The sequence below is a fragment of the Netta rufina genome, assembly GCF_964035555.1.
Source record: "Netta rufina genome assembly, chromosome: 17".
NCBI lineage: Eukaryota > Metazoa > Chordata > Aves > Anseriformes > Anatidae > Netta > Netta rufina.
Window position 1 is genome coordinate 13221169 of NC_140141.1, and position 14358 is coordinate 13235526.

Below are 14358 nucleotides of genomic sequence, written 5' to 3' on the forward strand. Positions count from 1 at the left end.
GAAAGAAAGTAAAGGATATTTCAGTGACAGAAAGGAGGAGGGACACTTAAATAACCGATAAAGTGTCACGGAATTCCAAATAATAATAAAAAGGTAGCCAAATCCACACCTATTTAAAGCTAACATAAAAAATTTGACACAAACATGTAGAATACACAGGATATCTTTGATATCTTATCTGCAAAATAGTAAAATCCGTCAGCTCCTGTAGGTTGCAGTGGCTGAGGGCACTCCAGTATTTCCAGTGCACAGGAATGAATGGCCCAGGAGTGATTTGATTTATCCTGAAATAATTTATTTGAACCTGTCTCAAAACAAATGGCATAGTGTGGTACGATCAACAGATAGGCTTACTCATCTTCCTCCTTTAGGGGTTTTTCAATTCACTAATTGCCATAAAAGTTGTGCGGGGGTAAAAGTATTTTGTGCATCACTGTTGCATTGTTAGTTTTTTGTTTGTTTATTTTTTTCCAAGTCTCACAAAACAAAATAATTTCTACATTTCTCATTCTGTACATTTTATAGTTAAGGACAGTTTAGATTTGTACAGTTTTAGATTTGGGAACAAACAATTTAAAATGAGAAGACGATAAAATCAACTGTAAACTCTCCAAAGCCTCTTTTTAAGTAATGGATGTTCTATTTGTGGTGGGGTATCCTAGTATTGACAAAATACAGCATTTCAGTGTCTCGGTTACTTATTTTTAATTAATGGGTATGCAGTGCTTCAAGCAGAAAAAGTCCTATGCAAAAGCTAAGTGCATTTTGCTGACTGAAAAAGTAAAATCTAATATGGAATTCTGCCACTGACTTAAATGGAAGAAAATTCAACCCTCTATTAGCGAAATTCAAATCTAATCACTATTAATTGCAAGTGTCCTTCTCCTACTTTTGTTTTGGCCTGTATATTGATTTTGGCACAAGTTCTGTTTCATCAAAAGCTTGCACATCTGCAGCTTGAGAATCAGTATGCGTGCAGAGATTCACAGCGAGCACATCAAAATCAAAAATGCAATGGGGTATGGTAAATATCTCTGTTCCATTCTGGGTACCTATTTGTTGCTTCACAATTGCCAGGGAGAATAATAGAGAGAAAGGTTAGCACATTGCCTAGGAAAACTGCTGGAAGCGCACGATTTTTAAAAGATGTTTTAATGGTTGAGGTTGTATTGATGGGTAATTTGGGTTAGCTATCAGGATACCTGAAAACGATTCACAGTTTAGGTTTAATATTGAAGCTATAACCTTTTAGAATACAGGGTGATGAAATTTTGCAAAATACCACCCAGGGAAAAGTGCTCCAACCTCCTGGCCAGTTTGATTGTTACCATGTAGGAAATTCAGGTGTATCATTAGCCTCACCACCTAAGGAAACAGTGCTCGTGCCCTGTCCCTCTCCATCCCTTGTAACGTGCTTGAAAAAGGCAACAAAACTGAGATTTAATAATACTAAAGGGTCATGGAGTTTGTGACTACAGAAAGTCCAGTGGAGGAAGAGAAGCATAAAGGTAATTTTTTCTGCTCACATAATAGTGTTTTAGATAGTAAATATGATAACAGGTGTGACAAAATGCTGTTAGCAACATTTTTCTGTTTGGGGAACTCTGAGCACTGCTGGAGTTCCAAGTTTCCAGTCACTTAGGCTCTGTAGCATATGCCCTCAGCCTGATGTGTATGCCTTACAATAATATTTTTAATGGAAAATACAACGATTTTAGCTAGCCAGCAAGGTGTCAGACTGCTGGGACTTCCTTGTATCCACAACTGCAGAGAGCAGTAACAGCAAACGCCATCTGCTGTATACTCCTGTTATTAGTTTATATTGTAATGTCAAGTAGACAAGAACGGGGACCTGTTCTTTCTAGTGTCTGTACATTTTTGAAATACACTTAAGAACTTTCTTCTGGATAATACAAATGACAGCTTTTCAAAGATTTAACGTTAAGAAATAGTCCCATTTGTGTAAAATACTCATAAACTTAGTTAAAAATGTGCATAATGAGACAGTGCCTTAAATATTCATTTTTGAACATTACCAGTGATAATAATTGCATCGTCAGTGCTGAACTCCCACTGAACTACACCGTGTGCATACAGAGCAAGGGATAATGCCCTGAGGAGTTTATAATCTCAATGGGAAACACAGGCCCTAAAGACTGGGACTTACCACGTAAGTGCAGCAAATTTCCAGTAAATTTCAGATGTTATACAAGTGCTGCAATTGTCTGTAATGCACAAAATGTGAAGAATAACCTCTGCCCATAAGAATTTACTGTGTGAACTGACAGGGCAGATAGGGAAGGGGCAACTCTGTAATGTAGGAGAGGTGAACTGTACCTTGAACACACAAAGGAGTTCCTGGTGACTGTCAGTGTAAGAGCTTGCTGTGACAAAGCCAAGTATGTACTCAAGTCAACTCCATTTATTTACAGAACAGCTGTACAAAATTGTATTTTTCAATTGTGTTTTTGCTCACAACCCCAAGCCTTTTTCAGCCCTCGCTCTGCACAGGAAATTTCTTCAAAATCAAAGCTCCCGGCCTCCTTGACTTTCAGCTGCTTCTCAGTATCCATTTCTGTCGTGCTTCTTGCTGTTTCTCTTGCACATGCAGAGCTCTACCATCTGGTCCTCGCGGCCTGATATTTTACACACACACCCCCGCCCCCAAAATCCAGAAAAATCCCTTGGGCCACATGATTCACCGTCTATTCAGGCCTTGCCATGTGCCTGGTTATTGTGTAGTGGCTCCTACTGATGCAAATCCCTTGTTTCAGGAGGGGTCTCAATTGCCTTTTTCACTGAAGGCAAGGTGCCTGTGACACCTGCCAGTTTCTAAAACGTTATTATATTGTTGGTTGGCTCAGTAGGAACTGTATTTTTTTTTCCCCAATAAAAACGTATTAACTTTCTAGACTATTAAGTAATGTGGAAAAATTATATTTCAGTAAGAAATTTCCTTTTCTGCCCTTTCATGCTTGAGGAATAAAGTTCCTGTTTCACTTGGCTCCACTAGCCCGTGCACTAAATCACTGCAAAAATGCTTCAATAAACTCTGCACAAAATCTGTCCAAATGCTACCATAGAGCTCAGAGGGCTCGGAAAGAAAACAGGACAAGTGTCTGTAGCAGGAGGCGTTGGCCAAATGAGACACGCAACTCAGCAAAACCAGGCAATGAATATTCGGGCACTGCGAGATAATTTGGACTGATTTTGTTCATAAACCACAGCTCGACTGCTACCTAGAGAGTAGCTATTTATAGGGCACGCGTTCTGTTTCTTGGGTTATTTTCTCCAGTTGGCTTTAAATCAGGGATGCCAGCTACGTGGGCCAAATTTCTCCTATCTGATATGTACATGGCCAGTATTTTGGATCTCACCTTTCATTAAAACCCAAGTTCCTGGCTTTGCAGCTGTGGAAAAAAGGGAAGCTGGCAGGATGAGGAATGCCTCGCTGCAGGCAAGCTCTGCCGGTTGTGTTTGTGTTGGGGGCCGTGGCTGGATTTGCCATAGGAACCATTAGAAGTGGGTTTGGTGGTGGTGCACGGGCCTGCTCGTGGTTGGGTGAGTGCAGGGCTCAGCTACAGGACTGCGAGAAATTAATCCACATCTGTGTCCAGATCTGCAGCTCAGAATAGTCCTGACAATAGCCAGGAAGTAATTTGGGGAAACCACAGGGAAAGGGGCTGTAAGTGGCCTTCCTCGCAGCGCGTGGTCTCGCCCCACGTACAGCCCCTCTCCGACATACACCCCTGCAGCCCCTGACTGCTGCCTCCCCGCTTTCATTCCCTCGCTCTCCACCCAACCCAGCAAACAATGAGATGCTAGTTTTTTTTTTTTCAAAACGGGTTCTCCTTGTAGTATCTGCTTCTTTCAGATTACTTTTCCCATCTTTTCCCGTTCTCAACCACCGGGGCTGTGCAGCGAGGATGAACGCTGCAGCCCAGCGGGGATGGCCATGGCCGGGAAGTTGGTTGGTGGATCCCACCAAGCCCCAAGTATGTTCCCTCTCTTTTCTGGGAGGTTTTTGAGAACCTCAGGTTTAGATGACCTCAGTTTTCCTTTGCTAAGTACGGCTTCAGCTGTGTGAGGTACAAGGCAACCCAAATGCAGCCGTTAATCAGCACATCATTAACCATCACTCTCACACTTGGCCCCAGGCAGGAAGCTCCCAAACCTTTTGGACCAAAATGTGGGGAAATGGGCAATATTCTTTGGGGGATGAAAAAAGGACGGCAGGCAGGCTGTAGGAGAAAGCAGTGGTGTGAAATAGGACTAGAGTGGTGCATGGCACCAAAATAAAGGGCCGATAACACCCTAAGCACATGTCCTCCCCTCCGGTGCTTGTGCAAACTTGCAATGGAGAGCAGTCACTGCAGGCTGGGGAGAGGATAAAATCTGCTGTGTATTTGCATTCGGGCGGCACCGTAACTTCTGCTGTAAGGTCCTGTGGGCCCATGCTGGGCAGTGAGCTTGTTTCCTGCACGCTCCTCTCTTCCTACGTGCGCTTCGCCCCTCCCGGCTCGTGCGCTGACAGCAGGCACGCTGCGAAGTTCCCAGTTGCTTGCTGGGATTAACATAGCGGCTCCGGTTTCTTCGGGCAGGGAGGTTTCCTTGGTGAAACCATTCTAATTAAACTCTGGTCTCTCATCGTGCTAAAAATGCCCCTCCGTGGCACGCAGCTGAAGCTGCTCGTAAAATGTCAACGCCCCTGGACCTTTCATGATCTCAGGACCTAGCAGAGGCAGCGCCCGTTCGAAAGCCCAGGACTCGGGACAGACGAATACAAAAACAGACTCCAAACTAAACTGACAAAATATTGCAAGTACACACACCGGGCTGTGCATTTCCCAGGCATTTTACTGGCTTGAAATACACGCACAGAGCCCACAGCAAATCCTTTCCGCTGCAGGTCGGGGCGGGCAGCTCAGTTTCCTTTTAGGACTCAATTTTGGACCTGGGGAAAAGTGTGCTGAGCCAACAGGGCTGGCCAGGGAAGAGGGCAACAGCTGCAGGGCTTTGATTCCTCTCCCCACGCCTCCCGTACAAATGTGTCCCCAGCCTGGAGGAGCTGGAGAGAGGAACGTGGCAGTCCCCGGCCTTCCTGCCAGCTCTGCTGCCATCTCCCATCCCACAGGCGATTGCACGTCAGGCTTTGGGACCATGAACTATTATTTTTTTTTGCATACAGGCAGCTGAAGGGTGGCAGGACTGGAATTCCTTTAGGTCCCAATAACCCTGAAGATGTTTGTGATGGTTTTTTACATCCCTTATGCAACACGGCAGGAGTTTGGGATCATTTTTTGCTGCAGGAATCGCTTCTGCACGCTGAGAGCAGCAACTCTGCCCAACGTGCTGGCAGGAAGCATGTGGGGCAGCCGAGGGAGCCCTGCGCTGCATCAACAGCTCCTGGAGAGATGGGGAGAAAAGCAGCAGTGGTATCGTGGGTGCACTGGAGACCATCTTCAGTTAGGCATTAGCAACGGCCTGCCCCTTTGAAGGTTAAAACAATTAAAGTGTATGGAAAAGGCATTTGATTTTAAGGCATATAAAAAAACAAACAAACACAGAAAGCTAAAGCAAGTATGAAAATAAATCAGAAGCTAGGCAAAGGTAAGAGCAGAGCCTGTGGGAATCCCATCCAAACAAAAGGCAGGGGCTAGCCAGGGAGAAAACCCCACGTGGCAGGGGTTGAAATGTAAAACCTACAGTCTGTTGAGAAACATGAACGACGCTGTTGTGTTCCACACCTCCTTTTCCCGGGTGATGCTGTCTCTGCAAGGTGAAGGGCAGTAATGAATCAAGCTCCTTTCCTCTCTCCCTGTATTTTCCTATTCAATTATTCGCAGCCTGTGCAAGTTCTGCTTTATTTCCCCTCTCCATATGCTGCACTCCCCTCCTGTTTTTTTTTTTTTTTTTCTATTCCGAACTGTGCATTTGGCCTCTCTCCCATTTCTTTCTCCTGGGCGCGTGCCCCCTGCTCTGCTCAGATCTGCTGGCTTTGTAACCTCCGCTGTGCACATATGCTGCCTCTCCCTCGCCCTCCCCTGCTCCTGCTCCTTCGTCTCGGGGTCCTGCGAGCCAGCCAGGGCAGCAAACAAGCAGAAAACAATTCCACCATGGCCGCTGCTGGCTCCTCTGCGCTCGACGGAGGACCCCGTGCTGCTCCCTTAGCACAGCTGATTGGTGGCGCAGCGAGGCCGGCTCTGCAGCTGCTTAGCAACTGGGCGCTGCTGCTATGCAGGCGGGATGGATGGCAAGGCAGCCACTTCCCCACATCCTGGCCAGAACCGGGGCTGAGCTCCCAACCCTCCTGAAAAAAAAAAAACAACTCAGGACGGGGATCCTCGCTCGCTGATACAGGAGCAACAACGTCAAGGGCAAAGCCACCTCTGATCTCGTGTCGCAGTTAGAAGGAAATGCTCTGGTTTGTAAGCTGAACTCCTTCCATTCCATCTTTGTCGTTGCTTTGCTGGCTGCAGCGCTTGGTGCTCCATCACTTCTAATCAGACGTTCCCTCGTGCGCTGCGTTTGTTAAAAAGGCTCACAGGTCTCCAACCAGCACCGTGTTTAGGCTGCTTAACGATAGGTGTCCAGACACATGAGTATTTTAACTCATAAAAACCTTCTCAGCTCACTTATCTCTGTCTTTGTGTGCTTTTGATGCAACCCCTGTGAGTGCTAGAATTTCTAAAATGGTAATTCTTTTTTTTTTTTCCCCCTTTAAAAAACCCTACTGTTTATGCCGTGAAGCAATGAAGTGAAATGTTTAGTAATTTGACAGCTTTAAAACGTTGATTAGAATTGCCAACCTTCTTGATTTATTTAATGATTTTTGTAAGCATGAAAGTGCTCCAAACAATAACCGGTTGTACATACTGATGGGATCACGGCGTTTCAATAGCAGCTGCATTTCAATGGCAAGTAGCAACACAAAACATTCTGCAAGTCAGGTGTTGAAACAGCTTTTTTATTCTTTTAAAGCTCAAGAATGATTAGATCTCTGAAAGCACTCACTACCTACCTTACAGAGGTGGCTTTGTCATAATACTACCAGAAATAAAATGAACAGATGCAGTTTAAAAGGAAAAGAAAAAAAAAACAGCCCTGGCACATGTCCAACGTGTCCATCAAAAGTTGTATGGATCTTAAAATAACTGTTTGTCCCCCTGTTGGGTGTGAAGGTATCTCTCTTTGTACCCAGGCAGTTGGAACAAGACAGCAGACCAGTACCTCCCGGTCGTTATTCAGTCCCTGTATCCCATACGTCCTCAGAGCGTGCTGGAACACAGGTGCCATCTGTCAGGAGGTTGCGTATTTTGGCTGAGAAATTTCCTAGCTGTCTGATCTGCTGTACTTAGGAAGAAATGAAAAATGTCATGGCCAAAAAAAAAAAAGACTGAACTGGCAAATACCCAGGCTGTATTCCTCCTCAATGTTCTTTCGGTATTTTTAGCCTTGTTTCCTAAAATTAAGTCTAACGTGACCGTGTAGTTCTGTGCCATTTTTCCCCTTCTTCCTCCAGCCTCCATCAAATTTGGCAGTGGGTGAGCAGCCCCAAACATGCCTAGGTCTTGGAAGAGCAGCTGAGCAGAGCGGTACAGGAGGCACCGTGGAGCTGCAGGGGAAAGGCAGCAGGACTCTGCCCAGCCCAAGCTGGCCCCTGGCACGTTTCTGCTTGCTCAGCCGAACTGGAAGGTGAGTCTGGGAGATTTCTACTGCAAGTTCACCAGGGCAGAGCTCCGTGAGCTTAGCTGCTGAGAGAGAAACTGAAGAAGCTTCAAGATTAGATGATTCAGGTAGTATCACTAGTAGGAGATGGCTGATATGCTATACTTCAACCCCTGCGAAGCATTTACATGATCAGGAGTAGAGAATAAAAAACCAAGACGGCGCGATCACATGGAGTAAAATCCATCTAACAACGTCTCAAAGTGCAGCAGTAATCACCGTGTCCTACAGCTGTTATCTTTCTTTTATGGGTCCTGCAACTATCTGGTTCGGGCCCGGTGTTATTCAATAGCTATGCTATTTAATAGCTATGCTTTAGTCACCAGGGCGGGCGCACGCTGCAGCGAGCCTCAGGCTCCCTTCCAGCTCCTCAACTGGGCTTTCCTCCCACGGGCTGGGTGCGGCACGGGATGGCGTAGATCAGATCTCCTCCTGACTCAGTATTGGCAAGGCTGAGGCACGCACACACCTGGAACTGGGACACTCCTACAGCAGGGGCAGAAGCAGCGTTCATCAACGAGCTGAGAAGAAAACTTGAAGTAATTACATGTCCCCTACAGACCTGGTTGGTAACAGCAGCAGGATGTATAAAAAAAGGCCACTGCAAGCAAGAATGCTGTCTCAGGACTGCCCTTTTCAAGTGCAAGGCCATTGACAGAACAAAGCAGAAGCCGACAGGACGGGGATGCTGTCCCAGGAAGGAGCAGGTTGGATAGCATTTCAGGAGCAGTGCAGGAAAACCAGCTGAGCACGGGCTGGAGCAATCCCTGGCTGCGTAACAGAAACCTCAGCCGAGCACGCTGCCGGCACCGGGTGCTCTGTCTGGTTCTGGGTGCCCCGATCAAAATGGGAAGAACTGGAGAGCTCACAGGGAAGCACGGCGGCAGCAAGGACAGGATTGGTAAACCTGGACCCGAGGGGAGCTCTGTGAGCCTGCAAAGGGAGCTCTAAATGCTCAGTTACCAGTCTGTACACAGCTACACAGGGACAGAAACCTGGTAATGGAGCGCTCAGTCCAGCAGACAGACAAGCAGCAGTGTCTGATAATTGAAAGCAGAAACCAGACAAAGCTCACTTTTAGTAAGGTATCTTAATCTCCAGTCTGTCAGGTCAATTTTGATGGAAGCAATCTGCCAACTCTTATTTTACGCTGTCTCAGAGGCCATTTTAAAATGAAATTCTGATCTCTTTTCTAAGACGCTGCTATGCTATTGTTAAATTCTCTGAAATGAAAAAAGGCAACTCCCAAATATCTTATGACCTGCATAATGCAGGAAGTCTAACCAGATGAACCTAGGTCCCTTTTGTCCTTTATAAGCTATTAATCTAGTCTGCTTGCACAAGCAATGGATTGTGACATGCAAACCTTCGATATAAAGGATTCTGTGTACAAGCCAGTCTAAAACAAAACGCTGTAAACAGTCACGATCATTGTTTGGCAGAGCAGCTGCATATTTTTTATTTCACTTTGCCTCTCGATCTAATTTGCTTTAGTTGCTACACTTTGCCAAAGAAATTAAACAACTTCTTATTGATAACAGACACTAAAAGAATTAGCATAAGAGTTTTCGGCTCAACAATATAGGGGAGGGACGCTGTGGGCAAGAACAAACCCTGCTGCTTTAAGAATGTGCGTAGAGCCACCACAGGCCATTCGGAGGAAAAAATCTTTTTTTTTTTTTTTTTTCCCCTGAAAGATCTCTTTCTTTCTCTAAAGAGTCTCACGCAGTAAACCAGGGTCAATCTAACTCGGTATGAAAGTCTGGTTTGACCTTTCTGGGATTTAAACACGCTGTACCAGAACACTCAGCTTTTCAAATACGAGCTTCAGCCATTAAACCACCCACTCCGGGAGCGCAACTGGTCTCAACTGCCTGGGTGACTTTTAAACTACACCGAACATTACAGTCATTTAGAAACCCTGAAAACGTAAAGAAATTTTTTCAGTTCAGACTTACAAAAGCAATTTCCAGCAGTGCTGAGGACCCACACCAAGCACTGGGGCTGCTGTACCCCGCTCGCCGCCTCGGCAGGATCCAGCCCTGCCAGCACCAGGCACCAGCTCCAGGACCTCCAAATCGGAGCCGCTCGCGGATGGCAGCGTGGGGACACCCGTCCCCAGCGGGGACCGAGCACTCACCGAGATTACAGCCCTGGAAAAAGGCACAGGAAGGTGCACGTACAGACAAAGCTGTCTGAGCTCCCGCAGTATTATGGGCTGGCTGACTTGTTTTGAAGCCTGGGCTGTGTCAGGCAGAGCCAGTTTGCTTCAGGGTTAAATAGACTGAAATTGAGGTTTAAGTTAAAATGCGGAGATTGTTAATATCCAGATACCTACTTAGACGTCAGCTTAAAATCCCAGGGAATTTAATGGCCGATGCTGTTTAAATCAGCTAATTTTCTTAATCGCTTTACACGTTGATTGAACTCGTGATGCGAGTGGTAAAAAAAGAACAAAAACCAACAGTTCCAAATAGGAAACAGGACACCAGAAGCCACCCTGCAAACCCAGGCACGGCTCCACACCGTGCTCTGATCTCCGTGCTGCCAGCTTCGGCCATTTCGTCCCATGCCGGGAGGCCGAGGCGCTCCCCACAGGGCTGCCGGGGGGGCTGCTGGCACCGAGGGGCACCAGAGCCCGAAGGGAGCCCGTCTGCGAGCAGTTCGGAGGGTTTGGTTTTCCTTTTTCCTTTTTTTTTTTTTTTTTTCCTTTCCTCCTGGTGGAGATGTGTTGTGTTGTGCAGACAGGTTTGCTGCTTGCTCCGAACTGCCTGGGGTGCGGGGAGCACTGAAGACCGAAGAGGGGGGTGAGGGTGGGAAGGGGAAGGAGGAAAAAAAAAATAAAAGAAAAAAAAAAAAAGGAAAAAAGAAAGCGTAACCTGACGTTGTTGCGAAATTACCTCCTTGGCAGGGCAGCAGGGCTGGAGCCTCGGCACGCAGCACGGCACGGGTTTAACCAAAGCTGCGGGGCCCGGCGGCACTTACCTTCCTCACCTCCTCACCTCCACCTTCCTCACATCCTCACCTCATCTTCCTCCCCTTCCTCACCTCCTCCCCTTCCTCCCCCCCTGCCAGACCCGAGGGGTTTTGCTCGCTCCCCTCCCGGCCCTGCCCCATCTCGTTTTGTCACGAAGGACACGGCGCAGCTCCCCAACGAGGCTCACGAAGCTCCGAAAAGACAAAAGCACCAGAACCCCACGCCTCCACCCGAAGCGAGCTGCAGGGAAAGCTGCTCGGGATGAAGAAAAAAAAAAGAAAAAAAAAAAAGCCAAGGATGAAAAAACCACCACCAAACCCAAGCACAACAGGAACACCTCAGCGGGGCCATGGCGGCCCGGCAGCGAGCCCTCGGCTGTGGGCGCCTCAGGCCGGCCCCGCTCGGGCCGGGCCGGCTCCTCCCCGGCTGCAGGCGGCAGGAGGGACGGCAGCGGCCGCAGCAGCTCGGCGGTGGCGGGGCGAGGGTGTGGGGAAACCCGGGAGAAGGAAAAAAAAAAACAACCGAGGAGCCGTGTGACGAGCGGCGGCCGCGCTCCCCCGGCACGTTGGCGGGGCGCAGCCCGCTCCAGGCGGGGAGCCTGGCGACGCCGCCCTGCTCCTCCCGCGGCCAGCTCATTTGCCTGCCTTTCTCCCCCCTCTGATTTTTTTTTTCTTTTTCTTTTTTTTTTTTTTTTTTAAGCAGGAGGAGGTTGTTTGTTTCTCTTTTTTACCCCCCCCCCCCCCCCACCTCCCCACCCCCCACCGCATTAGGCTGCTTCCATCTTTTGGTATTTATAAAAAGCCAGCCGCAGGCTGCGGCTGAGAGGGGGAAGGGAGGCAGGCGAGGGGCGGGCGGCGTTATTTATAGGCTCCCAAGGCTTGGGCTGCATTTTGCGAGCTGCCTTTGTCCTCCCCGCCCGGCCGGCCGGCCTGGAGCCCCGCCAGCCCCGCCGCCTCCCCGCTGCTGCAGGGCGCTCCCCGGCCGCGGCCATCTTGTGCGAGGCAACGGCGGCGAGAAAAAGCCGCCGGGCGCCCCGCTCCCTCCTCGCCTTCGCCTTCCACAACCCCTCACAAAAGCCGTGGGGGAAGTAAGGGGGGGGGGGCGGGGAAAAAAAAAAAAAAAAAGCAAAAAAAAAAAAAGCCGTTTCCCTGCAGTGATCGCAGCGCAGCGCCGGCAGGCAGTGGGGGAGAACCCGGCTCGCCGCCGCCCCAGCCCTGAGGAGAACGCGGCGAGGAAGGAGAAGCCATGATGGCGGCTGCCCTCACACAACATGGAGCGCGACCGGGAGCGCCCTGCCCGCCGCCAGCCGCCCCTCCCGGCGCCCCGAGACGCGGTGCTTCCTCAGGCTTTTCACACAATAAAACCACCAGACTTCGGCGGGGAGGCCATTTCGTGGGCTGGGTGGCTGCACTAAAGCACAACTGCTGTGAATTACCAACTGCGTCACGGCTCGCCATCTGTAAAACTCAGGCTGCAAAGGGTCCCTCACTTGGAAGGCAACTCCCTCATTTTGGATTTACTTCCAGACCTCATTTTTCCCCCTCTCTCCAACCCACTGCCTCTCGGTATGAAGGATTTTACAGTGCTTTTCAGTGAGACATCCGCCATTAAGACTCACCGTCCTGAAAAACAGCCCCCCCCACCCCATTTTGTCACTTGCTTTCTTTTTTTTTTTGGTCGAGCTTCTGTAATTAGACGGATAAACATGTAAGGGAACCCTACCACCACCACCACCGCCTTTTCGCCTTTTTAAAAATCAACCTCAGTAACATCTTACAGTTCACAGGCAGATTTTTTTTTTTCCTCTTTTGTTCAATTGAACAGCCACGTAATGCCTGCAATGGATTCACGGCGTCTCTCCGCAAACAAAACAAAAAAAAAAAGCAGGGCTGCGGACAACCAAGCGCTTTGTGCAGAAAAAGAAATCCCTCCCTGAAAATAGGACATTTCAGATGTGCTGTAGATGTATCTGAGGAGAAGGAGATCGCCACCGCTCTTAAGACGACCATTAGGATCTCTCGCCCAGGACAATAACGTTAGCCGCACAGGCCTGGTCTATATGTTCCTCTGCAAGGGCAAAAGGGTTTACTTACCCGCGCACCATAGTTGAATGCAGCTCTGAAGGTGAAGTTGTTACGCTTTTTTTTTTTTTTTTTAAATATGGCTATAAATATATATGATCTGTATCACCACTTCTCTCATAAGTTTGCAAGTCAAAGCAGATCTTGTTGAGATTGTTATGGATCTTTATATGGCAGTGGTCTAGCATTAGGAAAAAAAATCAACCAAAAAGCAAGCTATAGAAAACGTTGTCCAGCTATGTTGACTGACCGTACGCAGCAAGGAGTCCTACTCGAGGCTTAAATCTACGTTCCCGTGGCAGATTTACTCTGTACATAAAAAGGACGCTCAGTGTTTTTCCACGGAGCACGCAGACGCTAAAAATGCTCTCCTGCATAATTTTAGGCTGCGTATGTTAGTGTGAAGACACCTGGTTAACAGTTACTGGTTGTAAACAGCTGTAAGCATCTCTTAGGTAGATATTTGGCTTTATAAGTAAAATATTTCAAAAGCATAAATGGGTTTAGATAAACAGACAAGAACATAGAGACATGCAAATGAAGGCTTAGAAATAAGGACCACTTCAGTAACATTAACATGAAAACTACACTTAGCAAGGACAGAATGGATTGGGTACTTACAACGTAAGCAAAGAGAAAAGAAAGCTTATAGTACAATTGCCTTTTTTTTTTTCTTTTGCCAGAATTCAGTATTCCTATGTCTATATTTAAAACGTTACCTTTAAAAGCACCAGAGGAGTTAATAAAAATGGCCAGGAGTTAAGTGTTTAATACAGGAAATACTTTCTAAAATTTATTGTTCAGTCATCACAAAGCTCTATGAAGCTTCGAAAAAAAAAAAAAAGAAAAAAAAAAAAGAAAAAACAGAACCCAAACTGAACAACGAAAAAAAAAAAAATCATGTATTTACTTTTTTTTGTTGTTGTTTTGCGTTCAAAATTGTTACTGCTGACAAAGGGTGTGCCATGACCTAGTTACACAAGACAAAGATGGATCCCGAACCATAAGGGAAAAAAAAATTTTTTTTTTTTGGGGGGGAGGGAGGGCAAAAAAAAGATATCTTCCTTCTTCAGCGAGCTCCTCTAAGCCTGCTGCCAGACCTTAAACACCCCCCTGGGCGCTCCTGCGGAGTGGCTCCTCAAATGGCAGGATCCCCCCTTTGTGGAACAAAGGAAAAAGCCCAGTTGGCCACGGCCGCTCCCTGCAGAAAGATGGCCGCCCGCGCCCGTGGCCTCTCCTGGGCCGTCTGCTCGGGGCCGCCTTTAGCGCGCCGCCTAAGAACGCCGGCTCCGATGCAAGCCGCGCGCTGATTGGCCCGCGCCCGCCCGCCGCCGCTCCCCAGCCAATTGCCCGCCCGCGGCCCCGAGCTGCGGCCCCGCGCCCGCCGCCGCCGCCGCCCGGCTCCGAGCCCCCCCCCGGGGGGGAACCGGGGATAAGGGGAGGGAGGGGGGGGGGGGACCGGGAAAACGGAGGGGGGGGGGGGGCACGGGGCAGCCGCGCGGCCTTTAAGCCCTGAACAAAATGGAAGCTCGCCGCTGATTGGCTGGCGGGGCTTTAATAGGCAAAACCGGC